Genomic DNA, 27488 nt, shown 5'->3' with positions numbered 1-27488 from the left:
AACCATTGTAAATTTCATTCATAATTTATCCCTGTTGTGTATTGCAAGCAGGAAGTTGGTGTAAGTAAAGTGTGATAAAAATAAGTGCGTTTGATTGTTGCTAGCAATAGAGGATTTTATTGCTGGTGTAAATAAGAATGCGACTAGCAGAGGATGGTTTCGATCCATCGACCTCTGGGTTATGGGCCCAGCACGCTTCTGCTGCGCCACTCTGCTTTCGGCTGGTGGGGGATCCCGGCTGGTGCTTAGGTTCCGATGCCTCACAGGCCTGTGTGTTAGCGAGACGAATGTCAGCATCCAGGCTGTGTTGTAAACTATAGCATGGCCCTCAAACCACCCAGAGACCCGGACCCCGCAGCACCCGTGTTTGCAGGCTCACTTGGCTGCACAATGTCACAAGGACACTCAGTATTACACCACCGACAATGGGACGGACACAAAAGGGCACAGAAAAAACCGGCAAGGGTCTTTCTGGCCATACAAAGGGAGGGACAGAGAAAGACACTGCGGAAAACAAAGAGAGAGAGAGAGACAGACAGACAGGCCGAATAACACGAAGCAGAGACAGAGACTGAGGGTAAACCGAGACTGCGAGAGAAACAGAGAGGGAGGTAGAAAGACAGGGAAACGGAGACTGAGATGAAGAGAGAGACATGCATGAAGGTGCGTTCTGCTGTGTAAACAAATTCCCTGTAGTGTAAAAATGTTCCCTGTTATATAAAATTGTTCCCTCTTGTGTAAAGATGGTCGCTGTTGTGTACAGATTCTCCCTGTTTTTTTAGAGGTTTTGTGTGCTTTGTAAAGATGTCCGCTATTGAGTAATGTGTTTCCTGTTGTGTAAAGGTACTCCGTGTTGTGTAACGGTGTTCCGTTTTGTGTGGAGGTATTCCCTGTCGTGTAAAGGCCAAGAGCATCATCTGGTGCTGGCGGCGCGGCGCTGCAGGAATGCGTTGAGAGTAAGGGGAAGGCCAAGGCTGCTGCAACTTTACAGCATTTGCAGCTTCTGTTGGTGCGAATAAAGTGTTTTGAAAGTTGTGTTGCAGGTTCTTGTGTTTATTGCAAGAAGGAAGTTGCTGTAAGTAAAGCATAAGGTGTGATAAAAAATATGACGCATTGAGCCTGAAATTTTGCATAATTCTAAGAGGAGAGAACAATAGGAATAATGTGCCCTCCTAATCACATCTTCCTCAGACTAATGCTATGAAAAACACATCTGACTCTCATCCTGAAGTCAGGGTCCAGATCCCCTCCCCCACACTTTTCTTTTGCAGAATGCATCTTCTCTTAACCATGTCTTAATGTAACTTTTGCTGTCTGGATAGGTTAGAATGAAAAAAAGATACTCGTGTTAAATTAATCGGATTGCAGCACACGAGGTGCTGTTCAACCGGCAAGTTTGGAAGGGCGAACGGGGAAACGACGGAGAGATGGTGGGTGCACGAGTGACAGCAATGGTCGATAGATTGCAAGAAATGGAAGAAAGAAAAATGTAAAAGTGGTGCATATCTGAATAAGTGAGAGGCAGCAGGTGTGCAGACGAGTGAGTGAACGGCCTGAATTCAGTTGGTTGGGTGACGGTGTTTGTCGTGTCCGGTGCGGGGTTCAGGCCAATTGTGGACCAGTGGAAATTCTGCGAATCGGATCTGCCTGTATGTAGCAACTGAAGGAAAAGGTGACACAAAACCGGCAGGCCTGCCCGGTTTACTGCTGTTGGTGAAGCGACGAAATTTAGGAATGTCGCAATATCTGGCAGCGGTGGGATTCGAACCCACGCCCCCGAAGAGACTGGAGCCTAAATCCAGCGCCTTAGACCGCTCGGCCACGCTACCACATCCCGTTGTTACGGAATCTGAAACTAGTACCTGGTGATTGAAATGTGGCATGGTCTTGTAAATACCAGGGGAAACAAAAGGAAATTAAATTCGTGGACGGCAAACTCACTTCTGATGCAACCCAGTGGATCAGAAGAAGCTACGTGTTCACAGGGCAACTCTAATAAATAGACGTTTGCTGGAACACAACCATTGTAAATTTCATTCATAATTTATCCCTGTTGTGTATTGCAAGCAGGAAGTTGGTGTAAGTAAAGTGTGATAAAAATAAGTGCGTTTGATTGTTGCTAGCAATAGAGGATTTTATTGCTGGTGTAAATAAGAATGCGACTAGCAGAGGATGGTTTCGATCCATCGACCTCTGGGTTATGGGCCCAGCACGCTTCCGCTGCGCCACTCTGCTTTCGGCTGGTGGGGGATCCCGGCTGGTGCTTAGGTTCCGATGCCTCACAGGCCTGTGTGTTAGCGAGACGAATGTCAGCATCCAGGCTGTGTTGTAAACTATAGCATGGCCCTCAAACCACCCAGAGACCCGGACCCCGCAGCACCCGTGTTTGCAGGCTCACTTGGCTGCACAATGTCACAAGGACACTCAGTATTACACCACTGACAATGGGACGGACACAAAAGGACACAGAAAAAACCGGCAAGGGTCTTTCTGGCCATACAAAGGGAGGGACAGAGAAAGACACTGCGGAAACCAAAGAGAGAGAGAGAGACAGACAGACAGGCCGAATAACACGAAGCAGAGACAGAGACTGAGGGTAAACCGAGACTGCGAGAGAAACAGAGAGGGAGGTAGAAAGACAGGGAAACGGAGACTGAGATGAAGAGAGAGACATGCATGAAGGTGCGTTCTGCTGTGTAAACAAATTCCCTGTAGTGTAAAAATGTTCCCTGTTATATAAAATTGTTCCCTCTTGTGTAAAGATGGTCGCTGTTGTGTACAGATTCTCCCTGTTTTTTTAGAGGTTTTGTGTGCTTTGTAAAGATGTCCGCTATTGAGTAATGTGTTTCCTGTTATGTAAAGGTACTCCGTGTTGTGTAACGGTGTTCCGTTTTGTGTGGAGGTATTCCCTGTCGTGTAAAGGCCAAGAGCATCATCTGGTGCTGGCGGCGCGGCGCTGCAGGAATGCGTTGAGAGTAAGGGGAAGGCCAAGGCTGCTGCAACTTTACAGCATTTGCAGCTTCTGTTGGTGCGAATAAAGTGTTTTGAAAGTTGTGTTGCAGGTTCTTGTGTTTATTGCAAGAAGGAAGTTGCTGTAAGTAAAGCATAAGGTGTGATAAAAAATATGACGCATTGAGCCTGAAATTTTGCATAATTCTAAGAGGAGAGAACAATAGGAATAATGTGCCCTCCTAATCACATCTTCCTCAGACTAATGCTATGAAAAACACATCTGACTCTCATCCTGAAGTCAGGGTCCAGATCCCCTCCCCCACACTTTTCTTTTGCAGAATGCATCTTCTCTTAACCATGTCTTAATGTAACTTTTGCTGTCTGGATAGGTTAGAATGAAAAAAAGATACTCGTGTTAAATTAATCGGATTGCAGCACACGAGTGAATGGGAGGTGCTGTTCAACCGGCAAGTTTGGAAGGGCGAACGGGGAAACGACGGAGAGATGGTGGGTGCACGAGTGACAGCAATGGTCGATAGATTGCAAGAAATGGAAGAAAGAAAAATGTAAAAGTGGTGCATATCTGAATAAGTGAGAGGCAGCAGGTGTGCAGACGAGTGAGTGAACGGCCTGAATTCAGTTGGTTGGGTGACGGTGTTTGTCGTGTCCGGTGCGGGGTTCAGGCCAATTGTGGACCAGTGGAAATTCTGCGAATCGGATCTGCCTGTATGTAGCAACTGAAGGAAAAGGTGACACAAAACCGGCATGCCTGCCCGGTTTACTGCTGTTGGTGAAGCGACGAAATTTAGGAATGTCGCAATATCTGGCAGCGGTGGGATTCGAACCCACGCCCCCGAAGAGACTGGAGCCTAAATCCAGCGCCTTAGACCGCTCGGCCACGCTACCACATCCCATTGTTACGGAATCTGAAACTAGTACCTGGTGATTGAAATGTGGCATGGTCTTGTAAATACCAGGGGAAACAAAAGGAAATTAAATTCGTGGACGGCAAACTCACTTCTGATGCAACCCAGTGGATCAGAAGAAGCTACGTGTTCACAGGGCAACTCTAATAAATAGACGTTTGCTGGAACACAACCATTGTAAATTTCATTCATAATTTATCCCTGTTGTGTATTGCAAGCAGGAAGTTGGTGTAAGTAAAGTGTGATAAAAATAAGTGCGTTTGATTGTTGCTAGCAATAGAGGATTTTATTGCTGGTGTAAATAAGAATGCGACTAGCAGAGGATGGTTTCGATCCATCGACCTCTGGGTTATGGGCCCAGCACGCTTCCGCTGCGCCACTCTGCTTTCGGCTGGTGGGGGATCCCGGCTGGTGCTTAGGTTCCGATGCCTCACAGGCCTGTGTGTTAGCGAGACGAATGTCAGCATCCAGGCTGTGTTGTAAACTATAGCATGGCCCTCAAACCACCCAGAGCCCCGGACCCCGCAGCACCCGTGTTTGCAGGCTCACTTGGCTGCACAATGTCACAAGGACACTCAGTATTACACCACCGACAATGGGACGGACACAAAAGGGCACAGAAAAAACCGGCAAGGGTCTTTCTGGCCATACAAAGGGAGGGACAGAGAAAGACACTGCGGAAAACAAAGAGAGAGAGAGAGACAGACAGACAGGCCGAATAACACGAAGCAGAGACAGAGACTGAGGGTAAACCGAGACTGCGAGAGAAACAGAGAGGGAGGTAGAAAGACAGGGAAACGGAGACTGAGATGAAGAGAGAGACATGCATGAAGGTGCGTTCTGCTGTGTAAACAAATTCCCTGTAGTGTAAAAATGTTCCCTGTTATATAAAATTGTTCCCTCTTGTGTAAAGATGGTCGCTGTTGTGTACAGATTCTCCCTGTTTTTTTAGAGGTTTTGTGTGCTTTGTAAAGATGTCCGCTATTGAGTAATGTGTTTCCTGTTGTGTAAAGGTACTCCGTGTTGTGTAACGGTGTTCCGTTTTGTGTGGAGGTATTCCCTGTCGTGTAAAGGCCAAGAGCATCATCTGGTGCTGGCGGCGCGGCGCTGCAGGAATGCGTTGAGAGTAAGGGGAAGGCCAAGGCTGCTGCAACTTTACAGCATTTGCAGCTTCTGTTGGTGCGAATAAAGTGTTTTGAAAGTTGTGTTGCAGGTTCTTGTGTTTATTGCAAGAAGGAAGTTGCTGTAAGTAAAGCATAAGGTGTGATAAAAAATATGACGCATTGAGCCTGAAATTTTGCATAATTCTAAGAGGAGAGAACAATAGGAATAATGTGCCCTCCTAATCACATCTTCCTCAGACTAATGCTATGAAAAACACATCTGACTCTCATCCTGAAGTCAGGGTCCAGATCCCCTCCCCCACACTTTTCTTTTGCAGAATGCATCTTCTCTTAACCATGTCTTAATGTAACTTTCGCTGTCTGGATAGGTTAGAATGAAAAAAAGATACTCGTGTTAAATTAATCGGATTGCAGCACACGAGTGAATGGGAGGTGCTGTTGAACCGGCAAGTTTGGAAGGGCGAACGGGGAAACGACGGAGAGATGGTGGGTGCGAGAGTGACAGCAATGGGGGAGCACGGTCGATAGATTGCAAGAAATGGAAGAAAGAAAAATGTAAAAGTGGTGCATATCTGAATAAGTGAGAGGCAGCAGGTGTGCAGACGAGTGAGTGAACGGCCTGAATTCAGTTGGTTGGGTGACGGTGTTTGTCGTGTCCGGTGCGGGGTTCAGGCCAATTGTGGACCAGTGGAAATTCTGCGAATCGGATCTGCCTGTATGTAGCAACTGAAGGAAAAGGTGACACAAAACCGGCAGGCCTGCCCGGTTTACTGCTGTTGGTGAAGCGACGAAATTTAGGAATGTCGCAACATCTGGCAGCGGTGGGATTCGAACCCACGCCCCCGAAGAGACTGGAGCCTAAATCCAGCGCCTTAGACCGCTCGGCCACGCTACCACATCCCGTTGTTACGGAATCTGAAACTAGTACCTGGTGATTGAAATGTGGCATGGTCTTGTAAATACCAGGGGAAACAAAAGGAAATTAAATTCGTGGACGGCAAACTCACTTCTGATGCAACCCAGTGGATCAGAAGAAGCTACGTGTTCACAGGGCAACTCTAATAAATAGACGTTTGCTGGAACACAACCATTGTAAATTTCATTCATAATTTATCCCTGTTGTGTATTGCAAGCAGGAAGTTGGTGTAAGTAAAGTGTGATAAAAATAAGTGCGTTTGATTGTTGCTAGCAATAGAGGATTTTATTGCTGGTGTAAATAAGAATGCGACTAGCAGAGGATGGTTTCGATCCATCGACCTCTGGGTTATGGGCCCAGCACGCTTCCGCTGCGCCACTCTGCTTTCGGCTGGTGGGGGATCCCGGCTGGTGCTTAGGTTCCGATGCCTCACAGGCCTGTGTGTTAGCGAGACGAATGTCAGCATCCAGGCTGTGTTGTAAACTATAGCATGGCCCTCAAACCACCCAGAGACCCGGACCCCGCAGCACCCGTGTTTGCAGGCTCACTTGGCTGCACAATGTCACAAGGACACTCAGTATTACACCACTGACAATGGGACGGACACAAAAGGACACAGAAAAAACCGGCAAGGGTCTTTCTGGCCATACAAAGGGAGGGACAGAGAAAGACACTGCGGAAACCAAAGAGAGAGAGAGAGACAGACAGAGAGACCGAATAACACGAAGCAGAGACAGAGACTGAGGGTAAACCGAGACTGCGAGAGAAACAGAGAGGGAGGTGGAAAGACAGGGAAACGGAGACTGAGATGAAGAGAGAGACATGCATGAAGGTGCGTTCTGCTGTGTAAACAAATTCCCTGTAGTGTAAAAATGTTCCATGTTAAATAAAATTGTTCCCTCTTGTGTAAAGATGGTCGCTGTTGTGTACAGATTCTCCCTGTTTTTTTTAGAGGTTTTGTGTGCTTTGTAAAGATGTCCGCTATTGAGTAATGTGTTTCCTGTTGTGTAAAGGTACTCCGTGTTGTGTAACGGTGTTCCGTTTTGTGTGGAGGTATTCCCTGTCGTGTAAAGGCCAAGAGCATCATCTGGTGCTGGCGGCGCGGCGCTGCAGGAATGCGTTGAGAGTAAGGGGAAGGCCAAGGCTGCTGCAACTTTACAGCATTTGCAGCTTCTGTTGGTGCGAATAAAGTGTTTTGAAAGTTGTGTTGCAGGTTCTTGTGTTTATTGCAAGAAGGAAGTTTCTGTAAGTAAAGCATAAAGTGTGATAAAAAACCTGACGCATTGAGCCTGAAATTTTGCATAATTCTAAGAGGAGAGAACAATAGGAATAATGTGCCCTCCTAATCACATCTTCCTCAGACTAATGCTATGAAAAACACATCTGACTCTCATCCTGAAGTCAGGGTCCAGATCCCCTCCCCCACACTTTTCTTTTGCAGAATGCATCTTCTCTTAACCATGTCTTAATGTAACTTTTGCTGTCTGGATAGGTTAGAATGAAAGAAAGATACTCGTGTTAAATTAATCGGATTGCAGCACACGAGTGAATGGGAGGTGCTGTTCAACCGGCAAGTTTGGAAGGGCGAACGGGGAAACGACGGAGAGATGGTGGGTGCACGAGTGACAGCAATGGTCGATAGATTGCAAGAAATGGAAGAAAGAAAAATGTAAAAGTGGTGCATATCTGAATAAGTGAGAGGCAGCAGGTGTGCAGACGAGTGAGTGAACGGCCTGAATTCAGTTGGTTGGGTGACGGTGTTTGTCGTGTCCGGTGCGGGGTTCAGGCCAATTGTGGACCAGTGGAAATTCTGCGAATCGGATCTGCCTGTATGTAGCAACTGAAGGAAAAGGTGACACAAAACCGGCATGCCTGCCCGGTTTACTGCTATTGGTGAAGCGACGAAATTTAGGAATGTCGCAATATCTGGCAGCGGTGGGATTCGAACCCACGCCCCCCGAAGAGACTGGAGCCTAAATCCAGCGCCTTAGACCGCTCGGCCACGCTACCACATCCCGTTGTTACGGAATCTGAAACTAGTACCTGGTGATTGAAATGTGGCATGGTCTTGTAAATACCAGGGGAAACAAAAGGAAATTAAATTCGTGGACGGCAAACTCACTTCTGATGCAACCCAGTGGATCAGAAGAAGCTACGTGTTCACAGGGCAACTCTAATAAATAGACGTTTGCTGGAACACAACCATTGTAAATTTCATTCATAATTTATCCCTGTTGTGTATTGCAAGCAGGAAGTTGGTGTAAGTAAAGTGTGATAAAAATAAGTGCGTTTGATTGTTGCTAGCAATAGAGGATTTTATTGCTGGTGTAAATAAGAATGCGACTAGCAGAGGATGGTTTCGATCCATCGACCTCTGGGTTATGGGCCCAGCACGCTTCCGCTGCGCCACTCTGCTTTCGGCTGGTGGGGGATCCCGGCTGGTGCTTAGGTTCCGATGCCTCACAGGCCTGTGTGTTAGCGAGACGAATGTCAGCATCCAGGCTGTGTTGTAAACTATAGCATGGCCCTCAAACCACCCAGAGACCCGGACCCCGCAGCACCCGTGTTTGCAGGCTCACTTGGCTGCACAATGTCACAAGGACACTCAGTATTACACCACCGACAATGGGACGGACACAAAAGGGCACAGAAAAAACCGGCAAGGGTCTTTCTGGCCATACAAAGGGAGGGACAGAGAAAGACACTGCGGAAAACAAAGAGAGAGAGAGAGACAGACAGACAGGCCGAATAACACGAAGCAGAGACAGAGACTGAGGGTAAACCGAGACTGCGAGAGAAACAGAGAGGGAGGTAGAAAGACAGGGAAACGGAGACTGAGATGAAGAGAGAGACATGCATGAAGGTGCGTTCTGCTGTGTAAACAAATTCCCTGTAGTGTAAAAATGTTCCCTGTTATATAAAATTGTTCCCTCTTGTGTAAAGATGGTCGCTGTTGTGTACAGATTCTCCCTGTTTTTTTAGAGGTTTTGTGTGCTTTGTAAAGATGTCCGCTATTGAGTAATGTGTTTCCTGTTGTGTAAAGGTACTCCGTGTTGTGTAACGGTGTTCCGTTTTGTGTGGAGGTATTCCCTGTCGTGTAAAGGCCAAGAGCATCATCTGGTGCTGGCGGCGCGGCGCTGCAGGAATGCGTTGAGAGTAAGGGGAAGGCCAAGGCTGCTGCAACTTTACAGCATTTGCAGCTTCTGTTGGTGCGAATAAAGTGTTTTGAAAGTTGTGTTGCAGGTTCTTGTGTTTATTGCAAGAAGGAAGTTGCTGTAAGTAAAGCATAAGGTGTGATAAAAAATATGACGCATTGAGCCTGAAATTTTGCATAATTCTAAGAGGAGAGAACAATAGTATAATGTGCCCTCCTAATCACATCTTCCTCAGACTAATGCTATGAAAAACACATCTGACTCTCATCCTGAAGTCAGGGTCCAGATCCCCTCCCCCACACTTTTCTTTTGCAGAATGCATCTTCTCTTAACCATGTCTTAATGTAACTTTTGCTGTCTGGATAGGTTAGAATGAAAAAAAGATACTCGTGTTAAATTAATCGGATTGCAGCACACGAGGTGCTGTTCAACCGGCAAGTTTGGAAGGGCGAACGGGGAAACGACGGAGAGATGGTGGGTGCACGAGTGACAGCAATGGTCGATAGATTGCAAGAAATGGAAGAAAGAAAAATGTAAAAGTGGTGCATATCTGAATAAGTGAGAGGCAGCAGGTGTGCAGACGAGTGAGTGAACGGCCTGAATTCAGTTGGTTGGGTGACGGTGTTTGTCGTGTCCGGTGCGGGGTTCAGGCCAATTGTGGACCAGTGGAAATTCTGCGAATCGGATCTGCCTGTATGTAGCAACTGAAGGAAAAGGTGACACAAAACCGGCATGCCTGCCCGGTTTACTGCTGTTGGTGAAGCGACGAAATTTAGGAATGTCGCAATATCTGGCAGCGGTGGGATTCGAACCCACGCCCCCGAAGAGACTGGAGCCTAAGTCCAGCGCGTTAGATCGCTCGGCCACGCTACCACATCCCGTTGTTACGGAATCTGAAACTAGTACCTGGTGATTGAAATGTGGCATGGTCTTGTAAATACCAGGGGAAACAAAAGGAAATTAAATTCGTGGACGGCAAACTCACTTCTGATGCAACCCAGTGGATCAGAAGAAGCTACGTGTTCACAGGGCAACTCTAATAAATAGACGTTTGCTGGAACACAACCATTGTAAATTTCATTCATAATTTATCCCTGTTGTGTATTGCAAGCAGGAAGTTGGTGTAAGTAAAGTGTGATAAAAATAAGTGCGTTTGATTGTTGCTAGCAATAGAGGATTTTATTGCTGGTGTAAATAAGAATGCGACTAGCAGAGGATGGTTTCGATCCATCGACCTCTGGGTTATGGGCCCAGCACGCTTCCGCTGCGCCACTCTGCTTTCGGCTGGTGGGGGATCCCGGCTGGTGCTTAGGTTCCGATGCCTCACAGGCCTGTGTGTTAGCGAGACGAATGTCAGCATCCAGGCTGTGTTGTAAACTATAGCATGGCCCTCAAACCACCCAGAGACCCGGACCCCGCAGCACCCGTGTTTGCAGGCTCACTTGGCTGCACAATGTCACAAGGACACTCAGTATTACACCACCGACAATGGGACGGACACAAAAGGGCACAGAAAAAACCGGCAAGGGTCTTTCTGGCCATACAAAGGGAGGGACAGAGAAAGACACTGCGGAAAACAAAGAGAGAGAGAGAGACAGACAGACAGGCCGAATAACACGAAGCAGAGACAGAGACTGAGGGTAAACCGAGACTGCGAGAGAAACAGAGAGGGAGGTAGAAAGACAGGGAAACGGAGACTGAGATGAAGAGAGAGACATGCATGAAGGTGCGTTCTGCTGTGTAAACAAATTCCCTGTAGTGTAAAAATGTTCCCTGTTATATAAAATTGTTCCCTCTTGTGTAAAGATGGTCGCTGTTGTGTACAGATTCTCCCTGTTTTTTTAGAGGTTTTGTGTGCTTTGTAAAGATGTCCGCTATTGAGTAATGTGTTTCCTGTTATGTAAAGGTACTCCGTGTTGTGTAACGGTGTTCCGTTTTGTGTGGAGGTATTCCCTGTCGTGTAAAGGCCAAGAGCATCATCTGGTGCTGGCGGCGCGGCGCTGCAGGAATGCGTTGAGAGTAAGGGGAAGGCCAAGGCTGCTGCAACTTTACAGCATTTGCAGCTTCTGTTGGTGCGAATAAAGTGTTTTGAAAGTTGTGTTGCAGGTTCTTGTGTTTATTGCAAGAAGGAAGTTGCTGTAAGTAAAGCATAAGGTGTGATAAAAAATATGACGCATTGAGCCTGAAATTTTGCATAATTCTAAGAGGAGAGAACAATAGGAATAATGTGCCCTCCTAATCACATCTTCCTCAGACTAATGCTATGAAAAACACATCTGACTCTCATCCTGAAGTCAGGGTCCAGATCCCCTCCCCCACACTTTTCTTTTGCAGAATGCATCTTCTCTTAACCATGTCTTAATGTAACTTTTGCTGTCTGGATAGGTTAGAATGAAAAAAAGATACTCGTGTTAAATTAATCGGATTGCAGCACACGAGTGAATGGGAGGTGCTGTTCAACCGGCAAGTTTGGAAGGGCGAACGGGGAAACGACGGAGAGATGGTGGGTGCACGAGTGACAGCAATGGTCGATAGATTGCAAGAAATGGAAGAAAGAAAAATGTAAAAGTGGTGCATATCTGAATAAGTGAGAGGCAGCAGGTGTGCAGACGAGTGAGTGAACGGCCTGAATTCAGTTGGTTGGGTGACGGTGTTTGTCGTGTCCGGTGCGGGGTTCAGGCCAATTGTGGACCAGTGGAAATTCTGCGAATCGGATCTGCCTGTATGTAGCAACTGAAGGAAAAGGTGACACAAAACCGGCATGCCTGCCCGGTTTACTGCTGTTGGTGAAGCGACGAAATTTAGGAATGTCGCAATATCTGGCAGCGGTGGGATTCGAACCCACGCCCCCGAAGAGACTGGAGCCTAAATCCAGCGCCTTAGACCGCTCGGCCACGCTACCACATCCCGTTGTTACGGAATCTGAAACTAGTACCTGGTGATTGAAATGTGGCATGGTCTTGTAAATACCAGGGGAAACAAAAGGAAATTAAATTCGTGGACGGCAAACTCACTTCTGATGCAACCCAGTGGATCAGAAGAAGCTACGTGTTCACAGGGCAACTCTAATAAATAGACGTTTGCTGGAACACAACCATTGTAAATTTCATTCATAATTTATCCCTGTTGTGTATTGCAAGCAGGAAGTTGGTGTAAGTAAAGTGTGATAAAAATAAGTGCGTTTGATTGTTGCTAGCAATAGAGGATTTTATTGCTGGTGTAAATAAGAATGCGACTAGCAGAGGATGGTTTCGATCCATCGACCTCTGGGTTATGGGCCCAGCACGCTTCCGCTGCGCCACTCTGCTTTCGGCTGGTGGGGGATCCCGGCTGGTGCTTAGGTTCCGATGCCTCACAGGCCTGTGTGTTAGCGAGACGAATGTCAGCATCCAGGCTGTGTTGTAAACTATAGCATGGCCCTCAAACCACCCAGAGACCCGGACCCCGCAGCACCCGTGTTTGCAGGCTCACTTGGCTGCACAATGTCACAAGGACACTCAGTATTACACCACTGACAATGGGACGGACACAAAAGGACACAGAAAAAACCGGCAAGGGTCTTTCTGGCCATACAAAGGGAGGGACAGAGAAAGACACTGCGGAAACCAAAGAGAGAGAGAGAGACAGACAGAGAGACCGAATAACACGAAGCAGAGACAGAGACTGAGGGTAAACCGAGACTGCGAGAGAAACAGAGAGGGAGGTGGAAAGACAGGGAAACGGAGACTGAGATGAAGAGAGAGACATGCATGAAGGTGCGTTCTGCTGTGTAAACAAATTCCCTGTAGTGTAAAAATGTTCCATGTTAAATAAAATTGTTCCCTCTTGTGTAAAGATGGTCGCTGTTGTGTACAGATTCTCCCTGTTTTTTTTAGAGGTTTTGTGTGCTTTGTAAAGATGTCCGCTATTGAGTAATGTGTTTCCTGTTGTGTAAAGGTACTCCGTGTTGTGTAACGGTGTTCCGTTTTGTGTGGAGGTATTCCCTGTCGTGTAAAGGCCAAGAGCATCATCTGGTGCTGGCGGCGCGGCGCTGCAGGAATGCGTTGAGAGTAAGGGGAAGGCCAAGGCTGCTGCAACTTTACAGCATTTGCAGCTTCTGTTGGTGCGAATAAAGTGTTTTGAAAGTTGTGTTGCAGGTTCTTGTGTTTATTGCAAGAAGGAAGTTTCTGTAAGTAAAGCATAAAGTGTGATAAAAAACCTGACGCATTGAGCCTGAAATTTTGCATAATTCTAAGAGGAGAGAACAATAGGAATAATGTGCCCTCCTAATCACATCTTCCTCAGACTAATGCTATGAAAAACACATCTGACTCTCATCCTGAAGTCAGGGTCCAGATCCCCTCCCCCACACTTTTCTTTTGCAGAATGCATCTTCTCTTAACCATGTCTTAATGTAACTTTTGCTGTCTGGATAGGTTAGAATGAAAGAAAGATACTCGTGTTAAATTAATCGGATTGCAGCACACGAGTGAATGGGAGGTGCTGTTCAACCGGCAAGTTTGGAAGGGCGAACGGGGAAACGACGGAGAGATGGTGGGTGCACGAGTGACAGCAATGGTCGATAGATTGCAAGAAATGGAAGAAAGAAAAATGTAAAAGTGGTGCATATCTGAATAAGTGAGAGGCAGCAGGTGTGCAGACGAGTGAGTGAACGGCCTGAATTCAGTTGGTTGGGTGACGGTGTTTGTCGTGTCCGGTGCGGGGTTCAGGCCAATTGTGGACCAGTGGAAATTCTGCGAATCGGATCTGCCTGTATGTAGCAACTGAAGGAAAAGGTGACACAAAACCGGCATGCCTGCCCGGTTTACTGCTATTGGTGAAGCGACGAAATTTAGGAATGTCGCAATATCTGGCAGCGGTGGGATTCGAACCCACGCCCCCCGAAGAGACTGGAGCCTAAATCCAGCGCCTTAGACCGCTCGGCCACGCTACCACATCCCGTTGTTACGGAATCTGAAACTAGTACCTGGTGATTGAAATGTGGCATGGTCTTGTAAATACCAGGGGAAACAAAAGGAAATTAAATTCGTGGACGGCAAACTCACTTCTGATGCAACCCAGTGGATCAGAAGAAGCTACGTGTTCACAGGGCAACTCTAATAAATAGACGTTTGCTGGAACACAACCATTGTAAATTTCATTCATAATTTATCCCTGTTGTGTATTGCAAGCAGGAAGTTGGTGTAAGTAAAGTGTGATAAAAATAAGTGCGTTTGATTGTTGCTAGCAATAGAGGATTTTATTGCTGGTGTAAATAAGAATGCGACTAGCAGAGGATGGTTTCGATCCATCGACCTCTGGGTTATGGGCCCAGCACGCTTCCGCTGCGCCACTCTGCTTTCGGCTGGTGGGGGATCCCGGCTGGTGCTTAGGTTCCGATGCCTCACAGGCCTGTGTGTTAGCGAGACGAATGTCAGCATCCAGGCTGTGTTGTAAACTATAGCATGGCCCTCAAACCACCCAGAGACCCGGACCCCGCAGCACCCGTGTTTGCAGGCTCACTTGGCTGCACAATGTCACAAGGACACTCAGTATTACACCACCGACAATGGGACGGACACAAAAGGGCACAGAAAAAACCGGCAAGGGTCTTTCTGGCCATACAAAGGGAGGGACAGAGAAAGACACTGCGGAAAACAAAGAGAGAGAGAGAGACAGACAGACAGGCCGAATAACACGAAGCAGAGACAGAGACTGAGGGTAAACCGAGACTGCGAGAGAAACAGAGAGGGAGGTAGAAAGACAGGGAAACGGAGACTGAGATGAAGAGAGAGACATGCATGAAGGTGCGTTCTGCTGTGTAAACAAATTCCCTGTAGTGTAAAAATGTTCCCTGTTATATAAAATTGTTCCCTCTTGTGTAAAGATGGTCGCTGTTGTGTACAGATTCTCCCTGTTTTTTTAGAGGTTTTGTGTGCTTTGTAAAGATGTCCGCTATTGAGTAATGTGTTTCCTGTTGTGTAAAGGTACTCCGTGTTGTGTAACGGTGTTCCGTTTTGTGTGGAGGTATTCCCTGTCGTGTAAAGGCCAAGAGCATCATCTGGTGCTGGCGGCGCGGCGCTGCAGGAATGCGTTGAGAGTAAGGGGAAGGCCAAGGCTGCTGCAACTTTACAGCATTTGCAGCTTCTGTTGGTGCGAATAAAGTGTTTTGAAAGTTGTGTTGCAGGTTCTTGTGTTTATTGCAAGAAGGAAGTTGCTGTAAGTAAAGCATAAGGTGTGATAAAAAATATGACGCATTGAGCCTGAAATTTTGCATAATTCTAAGAGGAGAGAACAATAGGAATAATGTGCCCTCCTAATCACATCTTCCTCAGACTAATGCTATGAAAAACACATCTGACTCTCATCCTGAAGTCAGGGTCCAGATCCCCTCCCCCACACTTTTCTTTTGCAGAATGCATCTTCTCTTAACCATGTCTTAATGTAACTTTTGCTGTCTGGATAGGTTAGAATGAAAAAAAGATACTCGTGTTAAATTAATCGGATTGCAGCACACGAGGTGCTGTTCAACCGGCAAGTTTGGAAGGGCGAACGGGGAAACGACGGAGAGATGGTGGGTGCACGAGTGACAGCAATGGTCGATAGATTGCAAGAAATGGAAGAAAGAAAAATGTAAAAGTGGTGCATATCTGAATAAGTGAGAGGCAGCAGGTGTGCAGACGAGTGAGTGAACGGCCTGAATTCAGTTGGTTGGGTGACGGTGTTTGTCGTGTCCGGTGCGGGGTTCAGGCCAATTGTGGACCAGTGGAAATTCTGCGAATCGGATCTGCCTGTATGTAGCAACTGAAGGAAAAGGTGACACAAAACCGGCATGCCTGCCCGGTTTACTGCTATTGGTGAAGCGACGAAATTTAGGAATGTCGCAATATCTGGCAGCGGTGGGATTCGAACCCACGCCCCCCGAAGAGACTGGAGCCTAAATCCAGCGCCTTAGACCGCTCGGCCACGCTACCACATCCCGTTGTTACGGAATCTGAAACTAGTACCTGGTGATTGAAATGTGGCATGGTCTTGTAAATACCAGGGGAAACAAAAGGAAATTAAATTCGTGGACGGCAAACTCACTTCTGATGCAACCCAGTGGATCAGAAGAAGCTACGTGTTCACAGGGCAACTCTAATAAATAGACGTTTGCTGGAACACAACCATTGTAAATTTCATTCATAATTTATCCCTGTTGTGTATTGCAAGCAGGAAGTTGGTGTAAGTAAAGTGTGATAAAAATAAGTGCGTTTGATTGTTGCTAGCAATAGAGGATTTTATTGCTGGTGTAAATAAGAATGCGACTAGCAGAGGATGGTTTCGATCCATCGACCTCTGTGTTATGGGCCCAGCACGCTTCCGCTGCGCCACTCTGCTTTCGGCTGGTGGGGGATCCCGGCTGGTGCTTAGGTTCCGATGCCTCACAGGCCTGTGTGTTAGCGAGACGAATGTCAGCATCCAGGCTGTGTTGTAAACTATAGCATGGCCCTCAAACCACCCAGAGACCCGGACCCCGCAGCACCCGTGTTTGCAGGCTCACTTGGCTGCACAATGTCACAAGGACACTCAGTATTACACCACTGACAATGGGACGGACACAAAAGGACACAGAAAAAACCGGCAAGGGTCTTTCTGGCCATACAAAGGGAGGGACAGAGAAAGACACTGCGGAAACCAAAGAGAGAGAGAGAGACAGACAGAGAGACCGAATAACACGAAGCAGAGACAGAGACTGAGGGTAAACCGAGACTGCGAGAGAAACAGAGAGGGAGGTGGAAAGACAGGGAAACGGAGACTGAGATGAAGAGAGAGACATGCATGAAGGTGCGTTCTGCTGTGTAAACAAATTCCCTGTAGTGTAAAAATGTTCCATGTTAAATAAAATTGTTCCCTCTTGTGTAAAGATGGTCGCTGTTGTGTACAGATTCTCCCTGTTTTTTTTAGAGGTTTTGTGTGCTTTGTAAAGATGTCCGCTATTGAGTAATGTGTTTCCTGTTGTGTAAAGGTACTCCGTGTTGTGTAACGGTGTTCCGTTTTGTGTGGAGGTATTCCCTGTCGTGTAAAGGCCAAGAGCATCATCTGGTGCTGGCGGCGCGGCGCTGCAGGAATGCGTTGAGAGTAAGGGGAAGGCCAAGGCTGCTGCAACTTTACAGCATTTGCAGCTTCTGTTGGTGCGAATAAAGTGTTTTGAAAGTTGTGTTGCAGGTTCTTGTGTTTATTGCAAGAAGGAAGTTTCTGTAAGTAAAGCATAAAGTGTGATAAAAAACCTGACGCATTGAGCCTGAAATTTTGCATAATTCTAAGAGGAGAGAACAATAGGAATAATGTGCCCTCCTAATCACATCTTCCTCAGACTAATGCTATGAAAAACACATCTGACTCTCATCCTGAAGTCAGGGTCCAGATCCCCTCCCCCACACTTTTCTTTTGCAGAATGCATCTTCTCTTAACCATGTCTTAATGTAACTTTTGCTGTCTTAGAATGAAAAAAAGATACTCGTGTTAAATTAATCGGATTGCAGCACACGAGGTGCTGTTCAACCGGCAAGTTTGGAAGGGCGAACGGGGAAACGACGGAGAGATGGTGGGTGCACGAGTGACAGCAATGGTCGATAGATTGCAAGAAATGGAAGAAAGAAAAATGTAAAAGTGGTGCATATCTGAATAAGTGAGAGGCAGCAGGTGTGCAGACGAGTGAGTGACCGGCCTGAATTCAGTTGGCTGGGTGACGGTGTTTGTAGTGTCCGGTGCGGGGTTCAGGCCAATTGTGGACCAGTGGAAATTCTGCGAATCGGATCTGCCTGTATGTAGCAACTGAAGGAAAAGGTGACACAAATGCCTGCCCGGTTTACTGCTGTTGGTGAAGCGACGAAATTTAGAAATGTCGCAATATCTGGCAGCGGTGGGATTCGAACCCACGCCCCCGAAGAGACTGGAGCCTAAATCCAGCGCCTTAGACCGCTCGGCCACGCTACCACATCCAGCCATTACGGAATCTGAAACTAGTACCTGGTGATTGAAATGTGGCATGGTCTTGTAAATACCAGGGGAAACAAAAGGAAATTAAATTCGTGGACGGCAAACTCACTTCTGATGCAACCCAGTAGATCAGAAGAAGCTACGTGTTCACAGGGCAACTCTAATAAATAGACGTTTGCTGGAACACAACCATTGTAAATTTCATTCATAATTTATCCCTGTTGTGTATTGCAAGCAGGAAGTTGGTGTAAGTAAAGTGTGATAAAAATAAGTGCGTTTGATTGTTGCTAGCAATAGAGGATTTTATTGCTGGTGTAAATAAGAATGCGACTAGCAGAGGATGGTTTCGATCCATCGACCTCTGGGTTATGGGCCCAGCACGCTTCCGCTGCGCCACTCTGCTTTCGGCTGGTGGGGGATCCCGGCTGGTGCTTAGGTTCCGATGCCTCACAGGCCTGTGTGTTAGCGAGACGAATGTCAGCATCCAGGCTGTGTTGTAAACTATAGCATGGCCCTCAAACCACCCAGAGACCCGGACCCCGCAGCACCCGTGTTTGCAGGCTCACTTGGCTGCACAATGTCACAAGGACACTCAGTATTACACCACCGACAATGGGACGGACACAAAAGGGCACAGAAAAAACCGGCAAGGGTCTTTCTGGCCATACAAAGGGAGGGACAGAGAAAGACACTGCGGAAACCAAAGAGAGACAGAGAGACAGACAGAGAGACCGAATAACACGAAGCAGAGACAGAGACTGAGGGTAAACCGAGACTGCGAGAGAAACAGAGAGGGAGGTGGAAAGACAGGGAAACGGAGACTGAGATGAAGAGAGAGACATGCATGAAGGTGCGTTCTGCTGTGTAAACAAATTCCCTGTAGTGTAAAAAAGTTCCATGTTAAATAAAATTGTTCCCTCTTGTGTAAAGATGGTCGCTGTTGTGTACAGATTCTCCCTCTTTTTTTTAGAGGTTTTGTGTGCTTTGTAAAGATGTCCGCTATTGAGTAATGTGTTTCCTGTTGTGTAAAGGTACTCCGTGTTGTGTAACGGTGTTCCGTTTTGTGTGGAGGTATTCCCTGTCGTGTAAAGGCCAAGAGCATCATCTGGTGCTGGCGGCGCGGCGCTGCAGGAATGCGTTGAGAGTAAGGGGAAGGCCAAGGCTGCTGCAACTTTACCGCATTTGCAGCTTCTGTTGGTGCGAATAAAGTGTTTTGAAAGTTGTGTTGCAGGTTCTTGTGTTTATTGCAAGAAGGAAGTTGCTGTAAGTAAAGCATAAAGTGTGATAAAAAACCTGACGCATTGAGCCTGAAATTTTGCATAATTCTAAGAGGAGAGAACAATAGGAATAATGTGCCCTCCTAATCACATCTTCCTCAGACTAATGCTATGAAAAACACATCTGACTCTCATCCTGAAGTCAGGGTCCAGATCCCCTCCCCCACACTTTTCTTTTGCAGAATGCATCTTCTCTTAACCATGTCTTAATGTAACTTTTGCTGTCTGGATAGGTTAGAATGAAAAAAAGATACTCGTGTTAAATTAATCGGATTGCAGCACACGAGGTGCTGTTCAACCGGCAAGTTTGGAAGGGCGAACGGGGAAACGACGGAGAGATGGTGGGTGCACGAGTGACAGCAATGGTCGATAGATTGCAAGAAATGGAAGAAAGAAAAATGTAAAAGTGGTGCATATCTGAATAAGTGAGAGGCAGCAGGTGTGCAGACGAGTGAGTGACCGGCCTGAATTCAGTTGGCTGGGTGACGGTGTTTGTAGTGTCCGGTGCGGGGTTCAGGCCAATTGTGGACCAGTGGAAATTCTGCGAATCGGATCTGCCTGTATGTAGCAACTGAAGGAAAAGGTGACACAAATGCCTGCCCGGTTTACTGCTGTTGGTGAAGCGACGAAATTTAGAAATGTCGCAATATCTGGCAGCGGTGGGATTCGAACCCACGCCCCCGAAGAGACTGGAGCCTAAATCCAGCGCCTTAGACCGCTCGGCCACGCTACCACATCCAGCCATTACGGAATCTGAAACTAGTACCTGGTGATTGAAATGTGGCATGGTCTTGTAAATACCAGGGGAAACAAAAGGAAATTAAATTCGTGGACGGCAAACTCACTTCTGATGCAACCCAGTAGATCAGAAGAAGCTACGTGTTCACAGGGCAACTCTAATAAATAGACGTTTGCTGGAACACAACCATTGTAAATTTCATTCATAATTTATCCCTGTTGTGTATTGCAAGCAGGAAGTTGGTGTAAGTAAAGTGTGATAAAAATAAGTGCGTTTGATTGTTGCTAGCAATAGAGGATTTTATTGCTGGTGTAAATAAGAATGCGACTAGCAGAGGATGGTTTCGATCCATCGACCTCTGGGTTATGGGCCCAGCACGCTTCCGCTGCGCCACTCTGCTTTCGGCTGGTGGGGGATCCCGGCTGGTGCTTAGGTTCCGATGCCTCACAGGCCTGTGTGTTAGCGAGACGAATGTCAGCATCCAGGCTGTGTTGTAAACTATAGCATGGCCCTCAAACCACCCAGAGACCCGGACCCCGCAGCACCCGTGTTTGCAGGCTCACTTGGCTGCACAATGTCACAAGGACACTCAGTATTACACCACCGACAATGGGACGGACACAAAAGGGCACAGAAAAAACCGGCAAGGGTCTTTCTGGCCATACAAAGGGAGGGACAGAGAAAGACACTGCGGAAACCAAAGAGAGACAGAGAGACAGACAGAGAGACCGAATAACACGAAGCAGAGACAGAGACTGAGGGTAAACCGAGACTGCGAGAGAAACAGAGAGGGAGGTGGAAAGACAGGGAAACGGAGACTGAGATGAAGAGAGAGACATGCATGAAGGTGCGTTCTGCTGTGTAAACAAATTCCCTGTAGTGTAAAAAAGTTCCATGTTAAATAAAATTGTTCCCTCTTGTGTAAAGATGGTCGCTGTTGTGTACAGATTCTCCCTCTTTTTTTTAGAGGTTTTGTGTGCTTTGTAAAGATGTCCGCTATTGAGTAATGTGTTTCCTGTTGTGTAAAGGTACTCCGTGTTGTGTAACGGTGTTCCGTTTTGTGTGGAGGTATTCCCTGTCGTGTAAAGGCCAAGAGCATCATCTGGTGCTGGCGGCGCGGCGCTGCAGGAATGCGTTGAGAGTAAGGGGAAGGCCAAGGCTGCTGCAACTTTACCGCATTTGCAGCTTCTGTTGGTGCGAATAAAGTGTTTTGAAAGTTGTGTTGCAGGTTCTTGTGTTTATTGCAAGAAGGAAGTTGCTGTAAGTAAAGCATAAAGTGTGATAAAAAACCTGACGCATTGAGCCTGAAATTTTGCATAATTCTAAGAGGAGAGAACAATAGGAATAATGTGCCCTCCTAATCACATCTTCCTCAGACTAATGCTATGAAAAACACATCTGACTCTCATCCTGAAGTCAGGGTCCAGATCCCCTCCCCCACACTTTTCTTTTGCAGAATGCATCTTCTCTTAACCATGTCTTAATGTAACTTTTGCTGTCTGGATAGGTTAGAATGAAAAAAAGATACTCGTGTTAAATTAATCGGATTGCAGCACACGAGGTGCTGTTCAACCGGCAAGTTTGGAAGGGCGAACGGGGAAACGACGGAGAGATGGTGGGTGCACGAGTGACAGCAATGGTCGATAGATTGCAAGAAATGGAAGAAAGAAAAATGTAAAAGTGGTGCATATCTGAATAAGTGAGAGGCAGCAGGTGTGCAGACGAGTGAGTGACCGGCCTGAATTCAGTTGGCTGGGTGACGGTGTTTGTAGTGTCCGGTGCGGGGTTCAGGCCAATTGTGGACCAGTGGAAATTCTGCGAATCGGATCTGCCTGTATGTAGCAACTGAAGGAAAAGGTGACACAAATGCCTGCCCGGTTTACTGCTGTTGGTGAAGCGACGAAATTTAGAAATGTCGCAATATCTGGCAGCGGTGGGATTCGAACCCACGCCCCCGAAGAGACTGGAGCCTAAATCCAGCGCCTTAGACCGCTCGGCCACGCTACCACATCCAGCCATTACGGAATCTGAAACTAGTACCTGGTGATTGAAATGTGGCATGGTCTTGTAAATACCAGGGGAAACAAAAGGAAATTAAATTCGTGGACGGCAAACTCACTTCTGATGCAACCCAGTAGATCAGAAGAAGCTACGTGTTCACAGGGCAACTCTAATAAATAGACGTTTGCTGGAACACAACCATTGTAAATTTCATTCATAATTTATCCCTGTTGTGTATTGCAAGCAGGAAGTTGGTGTAAGTAAAGTGTGATAAAAATAAGTGCGTTTGATTGTTGCTAGCAATGGAGGATTTTATTGCTGGTGTAAATAAGAATGCGACTAGCAGAGGATGGTTTCGATCCAACGACCTCTGGGTTATGGGCCCAGCACGCTTCCGCTGCGCCACTCTGCTTTCGGCTGGTGTGGGATCCCGGCTGGTGCTTAGGTTCCGATGCCTCACAGGCCTGTGTGTTAGCGAGACGAATGTCAGCATCCAGGCTGTGTTGAAAACTATAGCATGGCCCTCAAACCACCCAGAGACCCGGACCCCGCAGCACCCGTGTTTGCAGGCTCACCTGGCTGCACAATGTCACAAGGACACTCAGTATTACACCACCGACAATGGGACGGACACAAAAGGACACAGAAAAAACCGGAGAGGGTCTTTCTGGCCATGCAAAGGGAGGGACAGAGAAAGACACTGCGGAAACCAAAGAGAGAGAGAGAGACAGACAGACAGACCGAATAACACGAAGCAGAGACAGAGACTGAGGGAAAACCGAGACTGCGAGAGAAACAGAGAGGGAGGTAGACAGACAGGGAAACGGAGACTGAGATGAAGAGAGAGACATGCATGAAGGTGCGTTCTGCTGTGTAAACAAATTCCCTGTAGTGTAAAAATGTTCCCTGTTATATAAAATTGTTCCCTCTTGTGTAAAGATGGTCGCTGTTGTGTACAGATTCTCCCTGTTTTTTTAGAGGTTTTGTGTGCTTTGTAAAGATGTCCGCTATTGAGTAATGTGTTTCCTGTTGTGTAAAGGTACTCCGTGTTGTGTAACGGTGTTCCGTTTTGTGTGGAGGTATTCCCTGTAGTGTAAAGGCCAAGAGCATCATCTGGTGCTGGCGACGCGGCGCTGCAGGAATGCGTTGAGAGAAAGGGGAAGGCCAAGGCTGCTGCAACTTTGCAGCATTTGCAGCTTCTGTTGGTGCGAATAAAGTGTTTTGAAAGTTGTGTTGCAGGTTCTTGTGTTTATTGCAAGAAGGAAGTTGCTGTAAGTAAAGCATAAAGTGTGATAAAAAACCTGACGCATTGAGCCTGAAATTTTGCATAATTCTAAGAGGAGAGAACAATAGGAATAATGTGCCCTCCTAATCACATCTTCCTCAGACTAATGCTATGAAAAACACATCTGACTCTCATCCTGAAGTCAGGGTCCAGATCCCCTCCCCCACACTTTTCTTTTGCAGAATGCATCTTCTCTTAACCATGTCTTAATGTAACTTTCGCTGTCTGGATAGGTTAGAATGAAAAAAAGATACTCGTGTTAAATTAATCGGATTGCAGCACACGAGTGAATGGGAGGTGCTGTTCAACCGGCAAGTTTGGAAGGGCGAACGGGGAAACGACGGAGAGATGGTGGGTGCGAGAGTGACAGCAATGGGGGAGCACGGTCGATAGATTGCAAGAAATGGAAGAAAGAAAAATGTAAAAGTGGTGCATATCTGAATAAGTGAGAGGCAGCAGGTGTGCAGACGAGTGAGTGAACGGTGTTTGTACTGTTCGGTGCGGGGTTCAGGCCAATTGTGGACCAGTGGAAATTCTGCGAATCGGATCTGCCTGTATGTAGCAACTGAAGGAAAAGGTGACACAAAACCGGCATGCCTGCCCGGTTTACTGCTGTTGGTGAAGCGACGAAATTCAGAAATGTCGCAATATCTGGCAGCGGTCGGATTCGAACCCACGCCCCCGAAGAGACTGGAGCCTAAATCCAGCGCCTTAGACCGCTCGGCCACGCTACCACATCCAGCCGTTACGCAATCTGAAACTAGTACCTGGTGATTGAAATGTGGCATGGTCTTGTAAATACCAGGGGAAACAAAAGGAAATTAAATTCGTGGACGGCAAACTCACTTCTGATGCAACCCAGTAGATCAGAAGAAGCTACGTGTTCACAGGGCAACTCTAATAAATAGACGTTTGCTGGAACACAACCATTGTAAATTTCATTCATAATTTATCCCTGTTGTTTATTGCAAGCAGGAAGTTGGTGTAAGTAAAGTGTGATAAAAATAAGTGCGTTTGATTGTTGCTAGCAATGGAGGATTTTATTGCTGGTGTAAATAAGAATGCGACTAGCAGAGGATGGTTTCGATCCATCGACCTCTGGGTTATGGGCCCAGCACGCTTCCGCTGCGCCACTCTGCTTTCGGCTGGTGGGGGATCCCGGCTGGTGCTTAGGTTCCGATGCCTCACAGGCCTGTGTGTTAGCGAGACGAATGTCAGCATCCAGGCTGTGTTGAAAACTATAGCATGGCCCTCAAACCACCCAGAGACCCGGACCCCGCAGCACCCGTGTTTGCAGGCTCACCTGGCTGCACAATGTCACAAGGACACTCAGTATTACACCACCGACAATGGGACGGACACAAAAGGACACAGAAAAAACCGGAGAGAGTCTTTCTGGCCATGCAAAGGGAGGGACAGAGAAAGACACTGCGGAAACCAAAGAGAGAGAGAGAGACAGACAGACAGACCGAATAACACGAAGCACAGACAGAGACTGAGGGAAAACCGAGACTGCGAGAGAAACAGAGAGGGAGGTAGACAGACAGGGAAACGGAGACTGAGATGAAGAGAGAGACATGCATGAAGGTGCGTTCTGCTGTGTAAACAAATTCCCTGTAGTGTAAAAATGTTCCCTGTTATATAAAATTGTTCCCTCTTGTGTAAAGATGGTCGCTGTTGTGTACAGATTCTCCCTGTTTTTTTAGAGGTTTTGTGTGCTTTGTAAAGATGTCCGCTATTGAGTAATGTGTTTCCTGTTCTGTAAAGGTACTCCGTGTTGTGTAACGGTGTTCCGTTTTGTGTGGAGGTATTCCCTGTAGTGTAAAGGCCAAGAGCATCATCTGGTGCTGGCGACGCGGCGCTGCAGGAATGCGTTGAGAGAAAGGGGAAGGCCAAGGCTGCTGCAACTTTGCAGCATTTGCAGCTTCTGTTGGTGCGAATAAAGTGTTTTGAAAGTTGTGTTGCAGGTTCTTGTGTTTATTGCAAGAAGGAAGTTGCTGTACGTAAAGCATAAAGTGTGATAAAAAACCTGACGCATTGAGCCTGAAATTTTGCATAATTCTAAGAGGAGAGAACAATAGGAATAATGTGCCCTCCTAATCACATCTTCCTCAGACTAATGCTATGAAAAACACATCTGACTCTCATCCTGAAGTCAGGGTCCAGATCCCCTCCCCCACACTTTTCTTTTGCAGAATGCATCTTCTCTTAACCATGTCTTAATGTAACTTTCGCTGTCTGGATAGGTTAGAATGAAAAAAAGATACTCGTGTTAAATTAATCGGATTGCAGCACACGAGTGAATGGGAGGTGCTGTTCAACCGGCAAGTTTGGAAGGGCGAACGGGGAAACGACGGAGAGATGGTGGGTGCGAGAGTGACAGCAATGGGGGAGCACGGTCGATAGATTGCAAGAAATGGAAGAAAGAAAAATGTAAAAGTGGTGCATATCTGAATAAGTGAGAGGCAGCAGGTGTGCAGACGAGTGAGTGAACGGTGTTTGTACTGTTCGGTGCGGGGTTCAGGCCAATTGTGGACCAGTGGAAATTCTGCGAATCGGATCTGCCTGTATGTAGCAACTGAAGGAAAAGGTGACACAAATCCGGCATGCCTGCCCGGTTTACTGCTGTTGGTGAAGCGACGAAATTTAGAAATGTCGCAATATCTGGCAGCGGTGGGATTCGAACCCACGCCCCCGAAGAGACTGGAGCCTAAATCCAGCGCCTTAGACCGCTCGGCCACGCTACCACATCCAGCCGTTACGCAATCTGAAACTAGTACCTGGTGATTGAAATGTGGCATGGTCTTGTCAATACCAGGGGAAACAAAAGGAAATTAAATTCGTGGACGGCAAACTCACTTCTGATGCAACCCAGTAGATCAGAAGAAGCTACGTGTTCACAGGGCAACTCTAATAAATAGACGTTTGCTGGAACACAACCATTGTAAATTTCATTCATAATTTATCCCTGTTGTGTATTGCAAGCAGGAAGTTGGTGTAAGTAAAGTGTGATAAAAATAAGTGCGTTTGATTGTTGTTAGCAATGGAGGATTTTATTGCTGGTGTAAATAAGAATGCGACTAGCAGAGGATGGTTTCGATCCATCGACCTCTGGGTTATGGGCCCAGCACGCTTCCGCTGCGCCACTCTGCTTTCGGCTGGTGGGGGATCCCGGCTGGTGCTTAGGTTCCGATGCCTCACAGGCCTGTGTGTTAGCGAGACGAATGTCAGCATCCAGGCTGTGTTGAAAACTATAGCATGGCCCTCAAACCACCCAGAGACCCGGACCCCGCAGCACCCGTGTTTGCAGGCTCACCTGGCTGCACAATGTCACAAGGACACTCAGTATTACACCACCGACAATGGGACGGACACAAAAGGACACAGAAAAAACCGGAGAGGGTCTTTCTGGCCATGCAAAGGGAGGGACAGAGAAAGACACTGCGGAAACCAAAGAGAGAGAGAGAGACAGACAGACAGACCGAATAACACGAAGCAGAGACAGAGACTGAGGGAAAACCGAGACTGCGAGAGAAACAGAGAGGGAGGTAGACAGACAGGGAAACGGAGACTGAGATGAAGAGAGAGACATGCATGAAGGTGCGTTCTGCTGTGTAAACAAATTCCCTGTAGTGTAAAAATGTTCCCTGTTATATAAAATTGTTCCCTCTTGTGTAAAGATGGTCGCTGTTGTGTACAGATTCTCCCTGTTTTTTTAGAGGTTTTGTGTGCTTTGTAAAGATGTCCGCTATTGAGTAATGTGTTTCCTGTTGTGTAAAGGTACTCCGTGTTGTGTAACGGTGTTCCGTTTTGTGTGGAGGTATTCCCTGTAGTGTAAAGGCCAAGAGCATCATCTGGTGCTGGCGACGCGGCGCTGCAGGAATGCGTTGAGAGAAAGGGGAAGGCCAAGGCTGCTGCAACTTTGCAGCATTTGCAGCTTCTGTTGGTGCGAATAAAGTGTTTTGAAAGTTGTGTTGCAGGTTCTTGTGTTTATTGCAAGAAGGAAGTTGCTGTAAGTAAAGCATAAAGTGTGATAAAAAACCTGACGCATTGAGCCTGAAATTTTGCATAATTCTAAGAGGAGAGAACAATAGGAATAATGTGCCCTCCTAATCACATCTTCCTCAGACTAATGCTATGAAAAACACATCT

General features: G+C 47.0%; 13 non-coding genes across 13 annotated transcripts; all 13 read right to left on the bottom strand.

Moving 5' to 3' along the window:
* Positions 1-1747: 1747 nt before the first annotated feature.
* On the bottom strand, positions 1748-1829 carry trnal-uag (transfer RNA leucine (anticodon UAG)). The gene has a single exon. It is a non-coding gene; the product is annotated as a tRNA-Leu (tRNA).
* Positions 1830-3776: 1947 nt separating this feature from the next.
* trnal-uag (transfer RNA leucine (anticodon UAG)) lies at positions 3777-3858 on the bottom strand. Its single transcript has one exon. It is a non-coding gene; the product is annotated as a tRNA-Leu (tRNA).
* Positions 3859-5815: 1957 nt separating this feature from the next.
* On the bottom strand, positions 5816-5897 carry trnal-uag (transfer RNA leucine (anticodon UAG)). Its single transcript has one exon. It is a non-coding gene; the product is annotated as a tRNA-Leu (tRNA).
* A 1948-nt stretch (positions 5898-7845) lies between these two features.
* Positions 7846-7928, bottom strand: trnal-uag (transfer RNA leucine (anticodon UAG)). The gene has a single exon. It is a non-coding gene; the product is annotated as a tRNA-Leu (tRNA).
* Positions 7929-9864: 1936 nt separating this feature from the next.
* trnal-uag (transfer RNA leucine (anticodon UAG)) lies at positions 9865-9946 on the bottom strand. The gene has a single exon. It is a non-coding gene; the product is annotated as a tRNA-Leu (tRNA).
* A 1947-nt stretch (positions 9947-11893) lies between these two features.
* trnal-uag (transfer RNA leucine (anticodon UAG)) lies at positions 11894-11975 on the bottom strand. Its single transcript has one exon. It is a non-coding gene; the product is annotated as a tRNA-Leu (tRNA).
* A 1948-nt stretch (positions 11976-13923) lies between these two features.
* On the bottom strand, positions 13924-14006 carry trnal-uag (transfer RNA leucine (anticodon UAG)). The gene has a single exon. It is a non-coding gene; the product is annotated as a tRNA-Leu (tRNA).
* A 1937-nt stretch (positions 14007-15943) lies between these two features.
* trnal-uag (transfer RNA leucine (anticodon UAG)) lies at positions 15944-16026 on the bottom strand. Its single transcript has one exon. It is a non-coding gene; the product is annotated as a tRNA-Leu (tRNA).
* A 1923-nt stretch (positions 16027-17949) lies between these two features.
* Positions 17950-18031, bottom strand: trnal-uag (transfer RNA leucine (anticodon UAG)). The gene has a single exon. It is a non-coding gene; the product is annotated as a tRNA-Leu (tRNA).
* Positions 18032-19962: 1931 nt separating this feature from the next.
* Positions 19963-20044, bottom strand: trnal-uag (transfer RNA leucine (anticodon UAG)). The gene has a single exon. It is a non-coding gene; the product is annotated as a tRNA-Leu (tRNA).
* Positions 20045-21975: 1931 nt separating this feature from the next.
* trnal-uag (transfer RNA leucine (anticodon UAG)) lies at positions 21976-22057 on the bottom strand. Its single transcript has one exon. It is a non-coding gene; the product is annotated as a tRNA-Leu (tRNA).
* Positions 22058-23988: 1931 nt separating this feature from the next.
* On the bottom strand, positions 23989-24070 carry trnal-uag (transfer RNA leucine (anticodon UAG)). Its single transcript has one exon. It is a non-coding gene; the product is annotated as a tRNA-Leu (tRNA).
* Positions 24071-26001: 1931 nt separating this feature from the next.
* Positions 26002-26083, bottom strand: trnal-uag (transfer RNA leucine (anticodon UAG)). The gene has a single exon. It is a non-coding gene; the product is annotated as a tRNA-Leu (tRNA).
* Between the last annotated feature and the right edge of the window lie 1405 nt (positions 26084-27488).

Source organism: Somniosus microcephalus, unplaced genomic scaffold, assembly GCF_052327205.1.
Source record: "Somniosus microcephalus isolate GS21.2 unplaced genomic scaffold, FLI_Smic_1.0 unresolved_chr3, whole genome shotgun sequence".
Lineage (NCBI taxonomy): Eukaryota > Metazoa > Chordata > Chondrichthyes > Squaliformes > Somniosidae > Somniosus > Somniosus microcephalus.
Note: the sequence above shows the minus strand (reverse complement) of the source record. Positions and strands in the feature narration are given on the sequence as shown.